This window comes from Lissotriton vulgaris, chromosome 11 (genome assembly GCF_964263255.1).
Source record: "Lissotriton vulgaris chromosome 11, aLisVul1.2, whole genome shotgun sequence".
Taxonomy (NCBI): Eukaryota; Metazoa; Chordata; class Amphibia; order Caudata; family Salamandridae; genus Lissotriton; species Lissotriton vulgaris.
In genome coordinates this window covers 764,483,207-764,503,599 of record NC_141699.1, presented here as the reverse complement: position 1 = coordinate 764,503,599, position 20,393 = coordinate 764,483,207, and positions in this window count along the sequence as shown.

The window sequence follows — 20,393 nt, the reverse complement described above, 5'->3', positions numbered from 1 at the left end:
GTGGAAATGTCAATGCACTCTCTTTCTCGGTGATCTTATGCCAATTCTTAAGCCATATGATACTGTGAAGCCCTATGTTTGTCGCCATATAGTGAGCTTGCATATCCTTCGGGGTGCAGCTTCACAAATTCTAGTAAAACATGCCCATGTACTCTAAACATCTCCCTGATCACTCCACTCCACTCCGGTTGATCTTCACCACAGCTCAATCGTTCACCACTTTTTGTGCAATATTAACTTTATTTAGCTCCTGTCATTTATTATTTCTATGCCTTTCCTTCCCCTTCTTCTTTCCTAGGAAATAGAGGCTTACACCAATTAGGCATTAATCAATGTCCTCATGATGATCCCCATGATTACTTAATGGGATCGAAACGCCGTCGACCTTTATGTGCACCTTATACAGAACGTATACCATGTGTTATGTATATGTAAAGATGCCTTTTGAATTTTCTGTTTCATTGAAAACTACAGAAATCTGAAGCTTTTGCCTAAAAGCCCTGTTTTGTTCCTTGTTTCTTCACTGTACTAATCTGTATGTGTTAGGGTACAGGCTTGTGCCCCACTACGTTGAATTGTTGAAGGAATTATTTTCTCTCATTCCTCATTAAGTAAAGATTGAGACCTCTGTCCGGCTGGACATGTCAAATGAATATAGAATCGATTGTGTCTATATTTATTGTTTTCTACCAATTCTTTTGCATGGGACCACTGTTGTTAAAAAATTATGTTCCCCGAGGTCCTGTGCTGACTCGTTTGGGCGCCCTTGTTGGTGTTAAATATAATTAGCGCAATCGCTTAATTGCAAGGGCTCTTTCTTCCTTCCACTTCTCACAAGTAGGTTGCTTCCCTCCCTACTCTTGCAGTATCCAGATTGATACCCACGTGCACTCTCCCTCCACTTCTCTCACGAACATTGGTACATTGAAATGTAAGATCAGGCCCCCCTGTACTCAGATGAGTATATCAAAAAGATTTGTGCAGGTCCTTCTTTGTTCACGGACCTAGAAGACATTACTACAGCAGGTAGCTACAATCTCTCTAAAGACTTAGAAAAACAAAGGAAGAAATATGTCCGCTTAGAATTAATGGCACTGATGCTCACGGAATATCTGAGATCCAACACCATACCGTTAGGGTTGCAAGTCAGGAATATTCCAGGGGTATTCACGGACAACCCTAAATATATCACTGGCTTTAGTCATATAGGGATTACCTGTTCCAGACATTGGCTAGTCTTAGGTATAGAAACAGCCTCTGAGGAACTTAAAAAACTAGGTGAAATCATCAAATACATAGAAAAACAAATTGGTAAGAATAATACTGTCCCTGAAGCCAAGAAACTCTTAGAGAAAGTTGAGAAAACTGTACTTGAATTCCACCGCATTGAACAAAATAAGAAATCGAACAAAGTAAAGAAAGACATCAAATCGTTCACTCCTGAACGAGCCTATACCTATCTCCACAAACATTTCTATACTAATCGGAACTTCAACCATAACCCACAGAATCCTAGACCCTTGGGTCGGTTCAATCGAAGGAATACTATTGTATGATTTACTGACTCATCAGTCGAATCTTCTGACTACTCAGACTCTGGGGAGGGATCAAGTGCCTCAACACGCAATCAGAACACCCATTTTTTAGGGAGAGGCGGCACAGAACCCCCCAAGAAGGGACGAGTAAAACAACAACCAAGATCGTACAACCCCCCAGGGGAGAGATAAACCAGACAGCAGTTCTACCAGTGGTAACAGACACTGATACTGTGGGCATGACCATCCCTTTGTTTAACTTATCTAACCACACCCTCACTAGTCAAGAAATGTCAATTCTTAGTAAAGGTTTGTCCTTTATCCCGACTACTTTTCCCAATTTACTTGACCTTCAATCTGAACTACTTGGGTTCTTTAGGAAGGTCAGACTTCGGGCGTTCTTTGATCAGAACCCCACCCAACCTAAAACTGCCATTACACCTTTTAGGCCTCCGTCCACTTTCTCTCCCACATCCAGCATGATCCCCAAAGAGATCATTACATTTGAGAAAGTTATACTCAAAGAAACCTCAGATCTGGTGAAATCACATCTGTTTATCCCATATAACATTTCGTTAGATGAGAAAATGGCAATCTCCTCACTACGTGATAACAACAGCCTTGTCACGAAGCCAGCAGACAAGGGTGGGGGTATAGTTCTACAAAGTATTGACGACTACAAAACGGAGCTTTTTCGTCAAGTTTCTAACACAGACCACTATTGTAGACTACCAACTAATACTACTAAAGAATTACAAACACTTATCAAACAAATCACCACAGAGGCACACAAAATTGGTTATTTGAGCAAACATGAACTCAATTTCTTAAATGTAACCAATCCCAGGACCCCAGTAATTTACACCCTCCCCAAGATCCATAAAAGACTGGATACTTCCCCAGGTAGACCTATTGTATCTGGTTGTGGGTCTGTCCTGGAACCACTTGGACACTATGTTAACTTATTCCTGAAGGATTTTGTGCCTAGTACAATCAGTTTTATCAGAGATAGCATGTTTATGATAAACTTAATTGAGAACCACCCCTTTGACCCTGAAAACGAGACTCTATGTACTTTGGACGTAGAGTCTCTTTATACCAACATCCCGCAAAGAGAATCACTTATGGTCATGGAGAATATACTTAACAGCAGGCTCCGCCACGCACGGCGCCCACACTATTCATTATACAACTCCTTGAGATTTGCCTCACTCAGAACTTTTTCATGTTTGATACTCAGTATTATCAACAAGTCAGGGGTACCTCCATGGGTGCTATTTATGCACCTACCCTGGCTATCCTGTACATGGACTGGCTAGAATGCAATACCATCCTCCCTGTAACTAACCCATTCCATCAAGGGATATTATTGTGGAAACGCTATATAGATGATATTTTTCTCATCTGGGGGGAACCGTTGATGCCCTTACAGCATTTCTGCATTGGCTCAAAAGTAATTGTCTCACTTTTACTCTGACCCACAGCAATGTCAGCATCCCATTTCTTGACCTCTGTATCCAACACAAAGATGGTTTGCTTTTCACCTCCTTATTTCGCAAAGCTACTGAGAGAAATACATTGCTCAGCTACAACAGTTGCCACCACAGAGCCCTTAGAGACAGCCTACCATATTCTCAATTCCTGAGACTCAGAAGAAACTGTTTCCAAAAAACTGACTATTTTAATGAGGCTAACACACTCGCAGCTAAACTGAGGTTCAGGGGCTACCCACGCCGCCTGGTAAAAAATGCCATGAAAAGGGCGTCGTATTGCCCGCGCAAGACCTTGCTAGAGCCCAAACCCAAGAAACCCACTGAGAAACTGGTGTGTGTCACAACATTCTCCACGATTTCCAATAAAATCCGCAAGAGTATAAAGAGGAATTGGTACATCTTAAACTCAGGTACACTTAACTTGGAAGCACCAATGTTTGCATTTAAAAAGAGCAAAAACCTAAAAGATCAACTGGTGAGGGCAGCTCTCCCTTCAACAAACACTCCTAACACCACATTGAACGATCTTTGGTCATTACCGCCCCTGAGTGGTCATTCCAAATGTGGTACCTGTGTTTGTGACTTTTCAATTGACTGTAAAGAATTTGTTTTTAAAGATGTGAGAAATGAGTTAAAAACATTCACAAACTGTAACAGCTGTAATCTCGTTTATGCCATCTTGTGTCCCTGCAATATGATCTATGTGGACCAAACGAAACAAAAATCAAACTACGGATCTTGCAACACCGGAGCAGGATTAGATGCAGAACGGCTAATGCCCCACTGGTCGAACATTTAATTGACAAGAACACAGTGAAAATGATGTCCGCTGGACTGTGATCAGCCAAGTGATCCTACCTCCAAGAGGAGGTGACCTAACAAAATTGTTGAAATAGATCCTCAAAATGGACAGTCTGAACTCTGGGTTAAACCTCCAAGAAGATTGGACCACTTTGATCTAATTTATGAACTTGTATTAACCAGCACAAACTCTGTTTTTTTACCTTGGCCTGCTATGTGTATATAACAATTTTGCCTTCTTTAATTCAATTTTTGCATGCATGAGTACCTTGTTCTTCTCTCCTTACTTATAATACTTTTGTTTGTAAGTCACTTCACTTACCATCCTGATACTTGTTTCACTTCACATCCCCACCCTAAGATGGCTGCCCTATTCCCCGAACCTCTTTACTCCGCTTCTATTTCCGCGCCCCCCCCACCTTCTCTAACAGCCAATCGGGAGCTTCCGCCCATCTACATAATGGGAAACCTTTCCTTAGACATGCCACCGCATTGTCAGGAAGGAGTGTATAACGACTGAACCGGTAAGCTGACCCCCATGGTCCCCCCTTTTTCCTAATTTCATAGAATTGGACGCTCCCCTCTGATCCCTAATCGCCCGTTTTTCTTTCCAGGTCACCTATCCTAACCCCCACGCAATCAAAAATTAATTGACGCGTTCTCTCCAGGCTCCCGATTCGGGTAAGAGTTTGGTCTCCCGCGGCCCCATGGCAGCAACTCTTGGCCAGGGAAACAGTTAACTAATCACTTCCGCTTTTCATTTCCCCAGGGCAACACGGCCATTCACCCCTCTCTCCAGCTCGCCCTGCGAAGCGCGCCTGGGTCTCTCCCCCCCTAAGTAAGCCCCAGTCCCCTTTCTCACTGCCTCAAGTTTAAACCTTGATATTCACTGCGCTGTACCGTTTTTTAACAACCTGAACTTCTCTCATCGACCGCTGCTCTGTCTCTCACTTATTATCTTGAAATACTTTGACTCCACCCCTTGCCCGTACTTTATAAACTGCCGGTATTCACCACGTTCTTCTTACCTCTTTGGCTTTTTAATAGCGCGAGGCACAACGATCTTCACCCTACCAACTGTGTCATTCCTCACACCTGACCTTGATAGCTTGCCTCGCGGCATCACAGATGCGAGTTCATCCTTGAAGTCACTCCGATTGGTTATATCGTCAACACTTTGGCAATTTAATATATCTGAGAACGGTTATTATTGGGCCCACCACCCATGTCACGACTCGGCTACATGCCTTTCACCCTACCATAGTGCGTCACAGCGCCTTTGTGCCATCACGATTCACTGAGCGTACCACACGCCGTTTCACCTTACCAAAGTGCGCTACAGCGCCTTTCCGCCATCACGGCTCACCAGGCGGTTTCTGACTCACCCGCCCATTACCTCTCTATGTTTTAATACTCCACTCTGATCTTCACGGCCGCCCACCCGGTTGATCTTCACCACAGCTCAACCATTCACCACTTTTTGTGTAATATTAACTTTATTTAGCTCCTGTAATTTATTATTTCAATGCCTTTCCTCCCCCTTCTTCTTTCCTAGGCAATAGAGGCATACACCAATTAGGCATTAATCAATGTCCTGATGTTGATCCCCATGATTACTTAATGGGATCGAAACGCCGTTGACCTTTATGTGCACCTTATACAGAACGTATACCATGTGTTATGTATATGTAAAGTTGCCTTTTGAATTTTCTGTTTCATTGAAAACTACAGAAATCTGAAGCTTTTGCCTAAAAGCCCTGTTTCGTTCCTTGTGTCTTCACTGTACTAATATGTATGTGTTAGGGTACAGGCTTGTGCCCCACTATGTTGAATTGTTGAAGGAATTATTTTCTCTCATTCCTCATTAAGTAAAGATTGAAACGTCTGTCTGGCTGGATATTTCAAAATAATATTGAATCGACTGTGTCTATATTTATTGTTTTCTGCAAATTCTTTTGCATGGGACTACCGTTGTTTAAAAATCCTGATCACTCTACAACACTTCATTTTATCATTCTGGTTCCTGGTATGCAATTCAACTTCAAGTACAAATTATCAGAGTTCCATCAATAATACAATTTCAAATATTTGATACAACCTATCCCAGCGCGGGAACGCTTTGGCATCACTCTCACTCCTAGCAGCAGTTCACCCTCCTTCACAATTTCTAGCACACACGCACACGTTTCTTTCAAACAACAATTGTCTGCTCCTCTAAAAGAATCAATAGAAGTCAACGATACAAAGAAGGAACACTGAGGGAAGTGCAAAGGGGAAGGCAGGCAGGCGGGAGCATACAGATGGAGAATAGAAAGCAGACAAGAGGGGGCAGGGGTAGCAAGCTGATCAGGTAGGGCAGGAGTTGGGGGCAGGTGCACACAGATGGAGATTGTAGGGCAAGCAGTATGGAGCAGGGGTTGGAGCAGCAAGCTGACCATGAAGGGCAGGAAATGGTGGGTTGATCACCACCAGTGGGTTGGCCTGTGCCAACCCCATTGCGAAAGACCAAAGGTTGTTTCCAGTGGAGATGCTGACTTAATATGTTAAAAAAGACCTAGAAATGCACACAAAAACAAAGGTTAAATAGACATTATAGTCGGGTATGGTAATATTATCTTCCAAAGCATTACAAAAAATGAGAATCAGAAAAAAATGGTTAAAGTGACATAATAGTTAGGTATGGTAATCAGATTTTAGCTTATGTTAAAAAAATACAGAAATTCTCTAAAAAAATCAAAGATTAAAGTACTATTATAGTTAGGTGTTGAGTTTAAAACTAATGCCTACAAACCACAAAAAATGTCTGAAATTATGCTGTTATAGTTCAGGGAGCTAGCATATTACATCACTCATGACATGTTCAATAAGTGTGAGAGTTTGCCATACACTTATCACACTGACAGGCATTTGGTCAGCTTCACATATAGCACATTTTTTACTATTAATGAGTATAATTGTTTGCAGCATGTTTGGCCAACTAAAGAGGCTTGGGTGTTTAAAGAGTGTGGAGTTTCTGTTAAGAGCTCTGCACAAAGCACTAACAGTTAGGTCACCTGATGGAGCTGGATGTGTGAAGAAAGTACGCTTTCTGTGTAGACTTGTGCACAAGATAAAGGCTATGCGTAGTAAGGACTTAGCCATCCAATGACCCTTGAATGTGCAGAGAGAGTAGACACTTCGTGAAGAGCTGTGCCCAGGGTTAAAGTTCAGCTAACTATAACTTGCGACCCCACAATGCACTGCTGATGATGTCACATATTATATCATTCATGACATGGTCAGTGACATCACTGATGACAACACTGATGACATGTCAAAGGACATCACTCGTGACATCACTAACGACATCATCCATGTGAAAATCTGATGCACCTCCTCACACTCTAATATAACCTTTGCTACACCCACTGTAAAATACAGACTACCATTTTCTAAATCATTGACAAAACAATACCAGTTACTACATATGCACTCACTGATTGCTAGGTCCACACACATATCCACTCATTCATCCATACAATCACTCATACATGGAGTCACTCATCAATACACTCATCAATACAACACTATCATATGCACTCATACACCTATACAGACAATCACACACTACCACCATCACTCATTCATGCAGTTACTCACACACCTAGTCAGTCATGCTAAGAATCAATCACACTCCCATTTTCTCACCTATACAATTATACACACACCACCTTACTTATTCATACAGATACTAACGCATACTTACTCTCTTATCAGTCAAAATTAACTTTATTTGGTTTGTAATAATCATAAAGCATGTAAAATGCATTTCATTTCATACAAAAGTTAAAAGAGAAAAATTTTCCACTAAGTTAAAATATTTACAGATACTGTTAAAATGTCTTATCTGGCGCCGGACCTTTAGTCGTTTCCGGCTTTCGTAAGTAAAGTTTCTACTATTATCATGAATTTTACCCCCCGACATATTAAAATGTTTGATGTGGCGCCCATCCAACTTGTCACCGCATGTCTGCAAGTGCGAATGTTTAAATCAATGAAGGGTGTTTTTAGCAAGTTCCTTCTTTCCGCTTTTACTATTTCGCAGACACACAGTAAGTGGCTTAAAGTTTCTGTATGGTACCCACATAAACGAAATGCCTTTTTTTGATGGTTACTTTTCCAGGAGGGGGCTAAGTCCTTCGAGCAATAATCACCAAATCTAAATGCCATGAACTTTCTTTTGAGTGACAGTTGGAAATGGGCTGTTAGGTAGGGTTGTGGTTTTAAGCTTGTGTAGGAATTTATTATAACTGAAGCATTGCAGCGTTTTGCTAATCTCCTTTTGTCTTCTACTAAGGATAATGCTTTTGCCCTGTTGTTGCAGACTTTATTGAATGACGCCCTTTCCAACGTGCTTTTCCATACATCCTCAATCTCCAGTTCTTCCAGGGCAATCCGCAAATGATCACCCCATGTGTTTGGATTTACTTACTCTCTTATATAATCAGTGATGCAAGTATACACTCATCCATTCAGTCAGCCCCACAATCACTGACTATCATATAGAGTTATTTATATACTTCAACTGTCACATACACTGCCATTTACATATGTAGTTACTTTGACATGTACCACTGAGACATCCATTCACTCACCAACACACCCATACACACACTCACACACTGGTACAGCTGTTTCCACATGCACTCTTGAACCCATACAACCAGTGAATCAACCATTCACACAGTAATGCACAGAGTCACACACCTCCCACCCATCCACAAACACATTCAGTCTCCCAAAACAATACTCAGGCAACCAATCAATATCCTACATAGACACTCATGTAGCTACTGATCAAACCATGCAGCAGCTTGCACAAAAACAGACAGACTGACACAGACATTCACACAGTTTAGTCACTAACCGTTACATTCAGTAAGACACATTTAATTACTCACTTATATAGTCAGTCACGCACCTACTAAATCCTCCATCCAGACACTTATTCACCCACTCATTCTTCAATACAACACATATTTAAACTTTACAGAAACACACAGTCACTGGATGATGTCATCAGTGAAGTCGTTTGAGATGACATCAGTGATGTCTTCAGTAATGTCACTGACCGTGTCCTGAATGAAGTAATATGTGACATCATCAGAAGTGCATTGCGGGGGCACAAGTTATAGTTAGCTGAACCAACTATAAAGGTGGAATTTCTATGGTTTTGTATGAGTGAAATGTCCAACTAACTATAATATTCCTGAAACCTATGGTTTTTGCAGTGAATTTCTAGGTTTTTTAAATGCTAGTTTCTAATTATAATGTATGTAAAACCTATGTTTCAGTGGATATATATATGAAACAAACAAAAAGCTCTCGCGCTTTAGGAAGGCATACGCAATGTCCTGCTATCCAGCTTCTTGGCCTCTCGCAGAAATCCTGTGTCTTTCCCCTTAATTATCAACCATGCCTGACGTGTTTCGAGGCCACTCCACCTCTTCTTCATGGGGTCATTAACATAGACGCATTCACACCTCAACCTGAGTTCAACAACATTTTATTGAGTTTGTGCGGCCCTAAGTGGGCGTGGCCTAACGTGTGTGCTTCCTGGCATGCTGGTTCACGTAGTCCAATTGGGTAAGTTCTGAATCATATTCCTTAGGTAGGTTACATGCTTCTGTGCTTCGTAATAAATCTATTTGCACTTCTTGAGTAGAAGGGAAAAAGGGGCTGGAAAGCTGTTACATTTTCTTTTGAACATCACGCTGTTCGGCGAAGATAAGTTCCTTGCCACAGCATATCCGCTACGCAGCGATTCTTCTCTCAAAGCGGAAATGGTGCTCTTCCCTACGGCCAAGGCCAGCCGTACAAACTATGAAACAAACAAAAAGCTCTTGCGCTTTAGGAAGGCACACGCAATGTCCTGCTATCCAGCTTCTTGGCCTCTTGGAGCAATCCTGCCTCTTTCTCCTTAACTATTAACCATGCCCGACGCATTTCGAGACCACTCCGCCTCTTCTTCATGGGGTCATTAACATAGAAGCATCCACAGCTCACCCTGGGTTCAACAACATTTTATTGAGTTTGTGCCGCCCTAAGTGGGCGTGGCCTAACGTGTGTGCCTCCTGGCATGCTGGTTCACGTAGTCCAATTGGGTAAGTTCTGAATCATATTCCTTAGGTAGGTTACATGCTTCTGTGCTTCGTAATAAATCTATTTGCCTTCTTGAGTAGAAGGGAAAAAGGGGCTGGAAAGCTGTTACATTTTCTTTTGAACATCGCGCTGTTCGGCGAAGATAAGTTTGAAAAAACCATAGGTTTCACACCAGTTATAGTTAGCTGGAAATTTTACTGACATAAAACCATTTAAATTCCCACTTTATAGTTAGTTGGACTCACTATAACTTGCGCGCCTGCAATGCACTGCTGATGACGTCACATATTACATCACTCATGACATGGTCAGTGACATCACTCATGACATCACTGATGACACCATCCAGTGAATGTGTGTCTTTCTGAAAAATAAATATGTTTTATATATGTATATGTAAAGGTCGATGGAAGAATAAATGTTTAAATAAGTGTCTAAATGGATGTTTAAAAAAAAATTGATTGGTTAACTGGCTTATTAAGTGTATCTTAGTGAATACATTTATTAGCGAGTAATGCTTAAATATTTAAATATATGTATCAGTGTTTCACTTTGTGTATAAGTGGCTGCATGGGTTGGTGAGTAGCTACATGTGTGTGTATATGGGTTATTAGATTTTTTTTGAGTATCAGTATGAGTGTCTGTATGGTTTGGTGGGGGTATTACTTAGCACATAGATGCATCAATGACTGACTCACTGTTTGTATGTGTTTTGAAGACAGCATATGTGCAGGACTGTATGGGTGAATGAATGCGCATATGTGTGTGTTAGTGAGTGAATGACTGTCTCATCACTGTCTTTATCAGTAACGACATATGTTTTAATCTAGTATATGTGAGTATTGATGTATATAAGTGAGTATATGTGAGAGTGAGAGATTGTAAGAGTTCCTGGTTAAATAAGTATGTGTTTCTATAAGTGATTGTTTAAGAGAGTAAGTATGTGTAAGTTTCTTTAGAAGTAAGGTGGTAGTGTGTGTATAGCTGTATTTGCAAATAAATGGATGTTCAATAGTTTATTTGCATGTGTAAGTATGTGTGTGAGTAACTTTTTGATGACTGTCGGTGTTTAACAGGATGTATAGGTGTATCACTACATATGATGTGTGAGTATATGTATGAGTGACTATATAGAACTGTTAATGAATGAGTGGATGTGTATATAGATGGTGGAATTACTGAATTGGTTGTTGTAACTGGTATGGGTATCTCCATTTTTTTGAAAATGTTAGTTTCTATTATTGAATATGTGTTTCAAGGGTTACATTACACTGAAAGGAGGTGTGTCACTCTGTCACAAGGATGGTGTCATCAGTGATGTCATGAGTGATGTCACTGACCATGTCATGAGTGATGTAATATGTGACGTCATCAGCAGTGCATTGCAGGCGCGCAAGTTATAGTGAGTCCAACTAACTATAACGTGGGAATGTCAATGGTTTTATGTCAGTAAAATTTCCAGCTAACTATAACTGGTGTGAAACATATAGTTTTTTCAGTGAATTTAATAGGTTTTTTAAATGCTAATTCCTAACTATAACTGGTGTGAAACCTATGGTTTTTTCAGTGAATTTCAAAGATTTTTTAAAAGCTAATTCCTTTCTATATCGAGTTTCTAACCTACAATTTTTTTTATAAATTTTCTGTTTTGTGTAAGTATTAATTATTATTTTTTATTTTTTATAATATATATATATTTTTTTTTTTAATCATTTTTTTCCTGGGGCGCTCTGGGTGCGCGCACCGGTAAGCTCTCCGGAAAGCGCACCCAGAGCGCTACTTGCGTTCGTGAAAAAAAAATATAAATGAAAAGTAAATAATAACGCAAGACATTTAGTACCATACATATAAAAGCAGTTTTTTTGAATAAGGACATGAAAATGATTTTGCATTTCCGTGAAACTATCAAAACGTCATTTAGGCGCGCCGCGTAAGCACCCAGGAAGCGCCTTCGTTCGCGCCGCGTATGCGCCCTCGGAAGCGCCTACGTTCGCGCCGCGTGAGCGCCCCTGGAAGCGCTTCGGTGCGCGCAGCTTAAGCGCCTCAAGTCATGTGCCCTTAAAATAACACTTTTCATTGGTTGCTAACAGTTTATTTTACAAAGAATGAAATCCCCACCCATTTCCTTCACTTCTTCTTTCACTTTTGTGACTGAAAGACCTGCCTTTTTGCTCTCGGTTCTTTGTTGGATATCTTGGATTATCATGGCTGCCAGACCATCCAGCAGTAAAGAGGACTCCAATGAATTCCTTGATGAAGAGCCTCCTCAGCTGAAGGTCAAAGAACATTTCATCTGAAAATGTTTTTCCATACCAGAAGACCAAAAGAAGGTAAATTCTCCAAAAGTGGAGTGCAGGATCTGTCACACAGTCCTGTCACGGGTTGACCCCACTAAAAAATATTCTTTTGGGAACTCCACAATGATTCGTCATGTGGAGAGGAGGCACCCTCAAAATTTTGCCCGGGAAAGTGTCAGGGCTCAGGCACAAGAGGTTCCCAGTGATGGGGCCTCTACATCCACCGGAGGACCAACAACATCGGTGAGGGGGAGATCACAAGAGCTGGTTCCGAACATTCAGCCTGCATTTAATAAAGGCATCCTTAAATGCAGATACTGTGATCAGCTACTTTGCTATGGGGAGCAAAGTGTTCTGCTCATGGTTCGATCATTGGAGAACCATTGCTGCCGTTCCCAGCCCTAATTATTTTATTTTGTTTGCTCCTGTTGAGCAGTTTCCATACCCTGTTTTTGTTTTTGTTCTAAAAAAAGAAAAAAGAAGAAAAAAAAGGGTTCTTTTCAGAACTACCTCCAATTCTCATCAAAGAGCTATATTCTTAAAAAAATGAAAACGAGTAAGTGAAGTGGAGTGCATTGATAAAGGAAAGGAAAATGAGTAAGAAAAAACAGAAAGGTATGAGAGGGGAAAGGAAGTGAAGTAGGGGGACTGAAAGAAGGTGAGTGTTGGTAAGGAAAGTAAGGAGAAGGAGAGTGAACATGGGGAATGTGGATATTCATAGAAAATGTAGAAAAGGAACGGGGGTGTGGAAGGGTAAGAAAAGATGCATTGCTGGAGTTGCATCATTTTTGTGACACACTCCAGGAATGCATCACTTTTGCGCTTACAGATACATCTGAAATACTGACGTATCTGTAAGTACTTGCAACATAATGCGTCATATATTTAATATGACGCATGAGTAGAAGACTGAAGGCCTCATTTATGAGGCCATGAGTCACTTTTACGCCACCGGTAGGTCACTTTTTGTGACGCACCAGTGCTGTAAAAAATGCACCTTATTGAGTCATATTTACAGAGTGACGCATCTAGGTAGATGCGTCACTTTGTAAACCCCTGTGCCACATTATACCTACGTCAGCTGTAATGTATGCAAAAGGGACATATTGACGCAAGAGGTGACGCAGTGAAATCTATGAGATATCACTGCGTCACTTTTATGACGTTGTTAAGTCAAAATCTTGCGCCTGTTTCACAGCAGGCTTAAGACTGATGCAGGCCCTTTCACATGGGCCTGGCCCCATGTGAAAGGATGCATTGCTGGAGTTGCATAATTTTTGTGACACACTCCAGCAATGCATCACTTTTGCGCTTACAGATACGTCTGAAATACTGACGTATCTGTAAGTACTTGCGACATACTACGTCATATATTTAATATGACGCGTTAGTAGAAGACTGAAGGCCTCATTTAGAAGGCCATGCGTCACTTTTACGCCACCGGTACGTCACTTTTTGTGACGCACCAGTGCTGTAAAAAATGCACCTTATTGAGTCATATTTACAAAGTGACGCATCTAGGTAGATGCATCACTTTGTAAACCCCTGTGCCACATTATACCTACGTCAGGTGCAATGTATGCAAAAGGGACGTATTGACGCAAGAGGTGACACAGTGAAGTTTATGAGATATCACTGCGTCACTTTTATGACTCTGTTGCGTCAAAATCTTGCGCCTGTTTCACAGCAGGCGCAAGACTGATGCAAGCCCTTTCACATGGGCCTGGCCCCATGTGAAAGGATGCATTGCTGGAGTTGCATAATTTTTGTGACACACTCCAGCAATGCATCACTTTTGCACATACAGATACGTCTGAAATACTGACGTATCTGTAAGTACTTGCGACATAATACGTCATATATTTAATATGACGCATTAGTAGAAGACTGAAGGCCTCATTTATAAGGCCATGCGTCATTTTTACGCCACTGGTACGTCACTTTTTGTGACGCACCAGTGCTGTAAAAAATGCACCTTATTGAGTCATATTTACAAAGTGACGCATCTAGGTAGATGCGTCACTTTGTAAACCCCTGTGCCAAATTACACCTACATCAGGTGTAATGTATGCAAAAGGGACGTATTGACGCAAGAGGTGACTCAGTGAAATCTATGTGATATCACTGCGTCACTTTTATGACGCTGTTGCGTCAAAATCTTGCGCCTGTTTCACAGCAGGCGTAAGACTGATGCAGGCCCTTTCACATGGGCCTGGCCCCATGTGAAAGGATGCATTGCTGGAGTTGCATCATTTTTGTGACACACTCCAGCAATGCATCACTTTTGCGCTTACAGATACGTCTGAAATACTGACGTATCTGAAAGTACTTGCGACATAATACGTCATATATTTAATACGATGCATGAGTAGAAGACTGAAGGCCTCATTTATAAGGCCATGCGTCACTTTTACGCCACCGGTACGTCACTTTTTGTGACGCACCAGTGCTGTAAAAAATGCACCTTATTGAGTCATATTTAAAAAGTGACCCATCTAGGTAGATGCGTCACTTTGTAAACCCCTGTGCCACATTATACCTACGTCACGTGTAATGTATGCAAAAGGTACGTATTGACGCAAGAGGTGACGCAGTGAAATCTATGAGATATCACTGCATCACTTTTATGACGCTGTTGCGTCAAAATCTTGCGCCTGTTTCACAGCAGGCGTAAGACTGATGCAGGCCCTTTCACATGGGCCTGGCCCCATGTGAAAGGATGCATTGCTGGAGTTGCATAATTTTTGTGACACACTCCAGCAATGCATCACTTTTGCGCTTACAGATACGTCTGAAATACTGACGTATCTGTAAGTACTTGCGACATAATACGTCATATATTTAATATGACGCATGAGTAGAAGACTGAAGGCCTCATTTATAAGGCCATGCATCACTTTTACGCCACCGGTACGTCACTTTTTGTGACGCATCAGCAGCCTAAAACATGCACCTTATTGAGTTATATTTACAAAGTGACGCATCTAGGTAGATGCATCACTTTGTAAACCCCTGCGCCACATTATACCTACGTCAGTTGTATTGTATGCAAAAGGGGCATATTGACGCAAGAAAGGGTCGTAGAGATGACGCAGTGAATAAACTGGGTTTTCCCCATGCTACGCTCCCCGGTCCACTCCCAGGTGTGCATACCGGGTGCTCCCCCCACGCAAATCGAAAAAAAAATGTTTTTTTTCCCCGCAGGGCCCTTTTATAACCCCCACATCAAACCTAGGGGGTCAGGGGGGGTCTACTCTGCCCCCTTATGGTCATTTCCCCCTTTGTTTTTGCCACCTCTTGTGTCTCGATCTTACCGAGACACAAGATGGAGGCCGCTCCGGACTGTTTCGAATGTTTACAGACACCCGAGAGCCAATCAGCTTTCTGCGCGCAAGTCGCGTAGCGTGCTCGGTGAGCTCTCCGGTGCGCGTACCGGGGCGCGCCTATAGATATATATATTTTTTTTAACCTAAATTACTTAAAAACCACTGGAGCACATATCTTGAGACATAGCAAAGGCACATCGGGCTACCAGTCCCTACAATTTTGCCAAGTTTGGTGGAAATCCATTCAGCCGTTCAGGCTAAAAGTGAGGTCGACCGCTCTATGGAAATTAACATGGGGAAAACACATTTTGGGACCCCCCCTTTTATCTCGGCCCCCGCTTGACGAATCCCCTCCAAACTTTCAGGGAAGGATCGGAGCGCTACGAGGCACGTTTGAGGTAATTTTCAGGCAGGTTCCTTAACCGGCACCAAAGTTATTCCCAATAGAATGTTGAGATTTTGCATTGAAAAAAATCCTAACTATAACTACCTACTGGCGACCGCCAGTAGGTAATATATATATATATATATATATATATATATATATATATATATATATATATATATATATATATATATATATATATATATATATATATATATATATATATATATATTACCTACTGGCGGTCGCCAGTAGGTATATATAGTTAGGATTTTTTCCCTATGGGATTTCTGAAAATTCTATGCCTAATAACTTTTGCGTTCGTGGACGGAATTGGCTGAAATTTTCAGGAAAATGGCACATTTTGTTTCTGAGCAGACCTTGAAAATTTGGGGGGGTTTTGTGGAGGGGGGGCCGAGAAAAAAGGGGGGTCCCAAAACGCCTTTTTCCCATGTTAATTTCCATAGGGCGGTTGGACTCACTTTTAGCCCGAACGGCTGAATGGATTTTCACGAAACTTGGCAAAATTGTAGGGACTGTTAGCCCGATGTGCCTTTGCTAGGTCTCAATATATGTGCTTCAGTGGATTTTGAGAAATTAACGTTTAAATCAAGATATATATCTGTAACAGCGCTCCGGGCAGCGATCCGGTTCGCGAACCTTTCGCGTAACGGAACTTTGCGATGAGAAGCTGATTGGCCCTCCGGTGTCTGTCAACATTCTAAACAGTCCGGAGCGGCCGCCATCTTGTCTCTCGGTAGGATCGAGAGACAAGAGGAGGCCAAAACAAAGGGGGAAATTACCATAAGGGGGCATAGTAGATCCTCGTTGACCCCCTAGGTTTTATGTGGAGGTTTTAAAAGGGCCTAGGAGGGTCCAAAAAAAAAAATTTTTTTTTGCGTGGTAAGCGCCAAGTTCGCGAACCGGATAGCTTTCTGGGCAGCGAACTTTATGGATAAAAGAATGAAAGACTTTTCTAATACTGTATGTTAATTGTTTGTTGTTTTTCTTGTTTTTTTTTGTTTTCTTTATTTATTTATTTTTTTTATTATGATTGTGTTTCATACTTTATTAAATTTTCTAACATTTCATTGTCAGAAATGTCATAATTTATTATAGGGTGTAATTGTTTTTCATTTTGAAGCAAGTTGTCTACTGCTTCAACACATTGTAGAAGTTCGTGGTCTCTACTGTCATCCATAAAGTCATCAAGTTTGTCTTGGCTGCTCTCCTTCAGTTCAATCGAAAATGAAACTTGCTGCTCGCCTTCCATTTTGCCTGAAATTTGGATTAAAAAAATATATATTAGTAGAGATAGGGCACTGTTGGGATTAATTTTAGATAGGCAGTTTTTATCAGTGAATTTATCTTTTGGCAGTGTATAGTATGAGAGTGGAAATAGGACTAAAAAAAAGTGTATGTGATTTAACCAAGACACTACTACTACAGAGGGATAGTGTATATGTAGCAGAAAAAGTCTACTATATTAAGTCATAGTGCACAATATATTAAATTATAACTTACCTTCACAAAGAAGTTGAAGTTTTTTGAAGCTTTTGAAATAGGAGGTACAACAAGAAGTAGTAGTCAAAATGGCTGTGTTTCCTTCTCTCCCTTTATATATATACAGGTATATAACCAATCAAATGTCAGGTAATAAAAGTAGAAAATGAAAGTAACATTTTCATTGGTTGTCAATTCCAACAATTCAGATGTGTTTTGTGAAGTAATTTACCTCACGGTACTTGGAGAGGTCTACAGGCTAAATGGCTAAATGGAATTTCAATGAAATTTGTGAGAATGGAAGGGATTGTTATGTAGTATGAGCTAATCTATATTTGGTGAGAGTGTTTCTAGTCGTTATTCTGTAAATTACTTTCCCGCCTTTTTTTAGGACCGCTTTCCGGGAAGCTGCCCGGTTAGCGAACCTTAAGCGTCACGGGAGTCCACCATTTTGTGTTTCGTTCGCATTAAGATACAAGATGGAGGGCAAATAATGTTTAGAATGGGTAGAAGGGGTCATGGTAGACTTATCTTGACCCCCTAGGTTTTCTGAGCGTGGCTGAGGAGGCTTATATGTGCGGAAAAAAAATTTTTTTTAAAAAAATTCCGCGAGGTTAGCTTTCGGTTAGCGAACCGGGTAGCGCTCCGGGGAGCGAATTTTGTGGAAAATTAGTGAAAAAAGTTAGAGAAAAATAATAATTGTGAGTGATCAGATGTAGGGTAGCTCTGAGAAGAGCTTTTGGGTTTATGGTACATTTAGGTACTTATAAGTAGGTACCAATGCAGAGTCTTAAATTCAGAATGAAAATTCTGTTGCCCTCATCTGAGAAGTGAACTCCATCTCCTCTGTAGATATCTTGCATGTAGTAACGCAAGTTATTGTTGTACAGAGAGCCCATTCCATGGTCTCTCATGTAAGCTGAAACAGATTTGTTTACATGCTTCCTCGCTTTCTCAATTTGTGGACAAAATTGGTTGGACCACCTCCATTTCTGTCTTTGGCATATATTGGAATATACCAAGGCAGTTTGAGGAAAAAGTGCCATTAATTGCTCCAAGGTGTCCTTTAAAAGCATTTCCAGACCTACCCCTGTCAAAGTGCCCAAATCATTACCTCCACAGTGCACTATTAACAGGTCAGGTTTTGGCAAATGCATAAAGGTTTTCACCAATGGTATCAATTGGTGACATTTTAATCCTCTTTGGCCCAACCACTTAATTTCCACATCTTGTAAATTGAGGTTGTGTAAATTTCTGCTCTCAGCATACCTTTGAGCCCAGTGGATGTAACTATGTCCAACAATCCAGACGTTAAACATGGTGGAAGAAGGTTGTTCTGCAGTCAGATGAAGTGTGGTAATGAAAGGGCAGTTGAAACAGTAGGAGTTTCTAAAGAAAAAAAACTGTGGATTTACAATGCTAATGATTCATTAGCAGTGATTGGTGCATTTCCATTTCTGAAAACAGAAAGTTAGGGTGCATGGATGTGTTCTTTGAAAGATGTAATTTGAATGGTCAAGGAAGAAACATTTAATGAAAGATTGCACTGGATACGCAGGTGCACTGAGAGTTCAGAGTTCAATTGAAACATTGTTGTGTGAATTTGCAAACATGAGAGGTCTTCCAGGAGGTGGTTGCTATGGAAACAAGGCAGACAGGGCAGAGGGGGGAAGGGTTTTGATTTGAAAAAAGTGAGGGAAGAGGTATGATTGGCTAATATGAGAGATATGTGAAAAGAATATCTGTATTTCTGTGCTTTCAATAGCTGCAGCCTTTGGAGTGCATCCTTTTTCTTCTGCTGAAGACAATTTGGTGTATTTCTGAGACTGTTTTCAAAACTCAAAAAATATTTGCTAAGGTGAGAAAAGATTTATTTAATTTAGATAGAGAATAGTATGATTTAAGGAGAAAATGATGAAGAAAGCTGTGTTTTTAAAATGTGGTTTTGTCTCTAGTGATATACTAATAGAATTAGTTTCAAAGAGAAATTATAATTGCATATTTGGTGTAACATTCTGGCATGCAGTTACACAAGATATTGTAATACATGGAGGCCATTTCATGGTCTGTTATGTAAGCTGAAACAGATATGTTGCTTTTAAAAACGATTTAAGAAATCAATTACATTTCTAGATATGTACTGCTAGAGCTTCATAGGTTGTTTTGGGCCATATTTATAAGGTATTTGAGTGTCTAAGATGTTGTGTTCGCCTTTTAAAATGTAAAGTGTTCCTCATGGGACAAGTGTCTTGTAAATACGCTCCCACTTGTGCTTGGCAAATTTAGATTTTGATTATGGGAGTTACCTAGCCATGTTAATAGTGTCCCAAAAATGGTGCTAGGGCATTCCAGAAAACACTTTCATGTGTCTCAAGGACATTTTTAGTCATTTCTTCATGAATGCAGGTATACAATTGATTTATATGCTGTGTTTAAAAACGAATTTTGAAATGAATTAAATTTCAGGATATGTACTGTTAGAGCTTCATAGGTTGTTTGGGGTCATATTTAGAAGGCATTTTAGTGTCTTTGAAGTTATTTTTCCCTTTTTAAATGGAAAGCGTTCCTCATGGGGCCCTGAGCAGTTCTTAGCCATGTTATTTAATTGGAAGTGGATAACATGGCTAAGAGCATTTGCTGGAAAATGCATGAATATCGCTGATTTTTCTGCTATATTCATGCATTGTGGCCGTTTTTTTCACATTGCTTCATAGGTTGTTTGGGTTCATATTTAGAAGGCATTTTAGTGTCTTTGATGTTATTTTTCCCTTTTTAAATGGAAAGCGTTCCTCATGGTGCCCTGAGCAGTTCTTAGCCATGTTATTTAATAGGAAGTGGATAACATGGCTAAGAGCATTTGTTGGAAAATGCATGAATATCGCTGATTTTTCTGCTATATTCATGCATTGCGG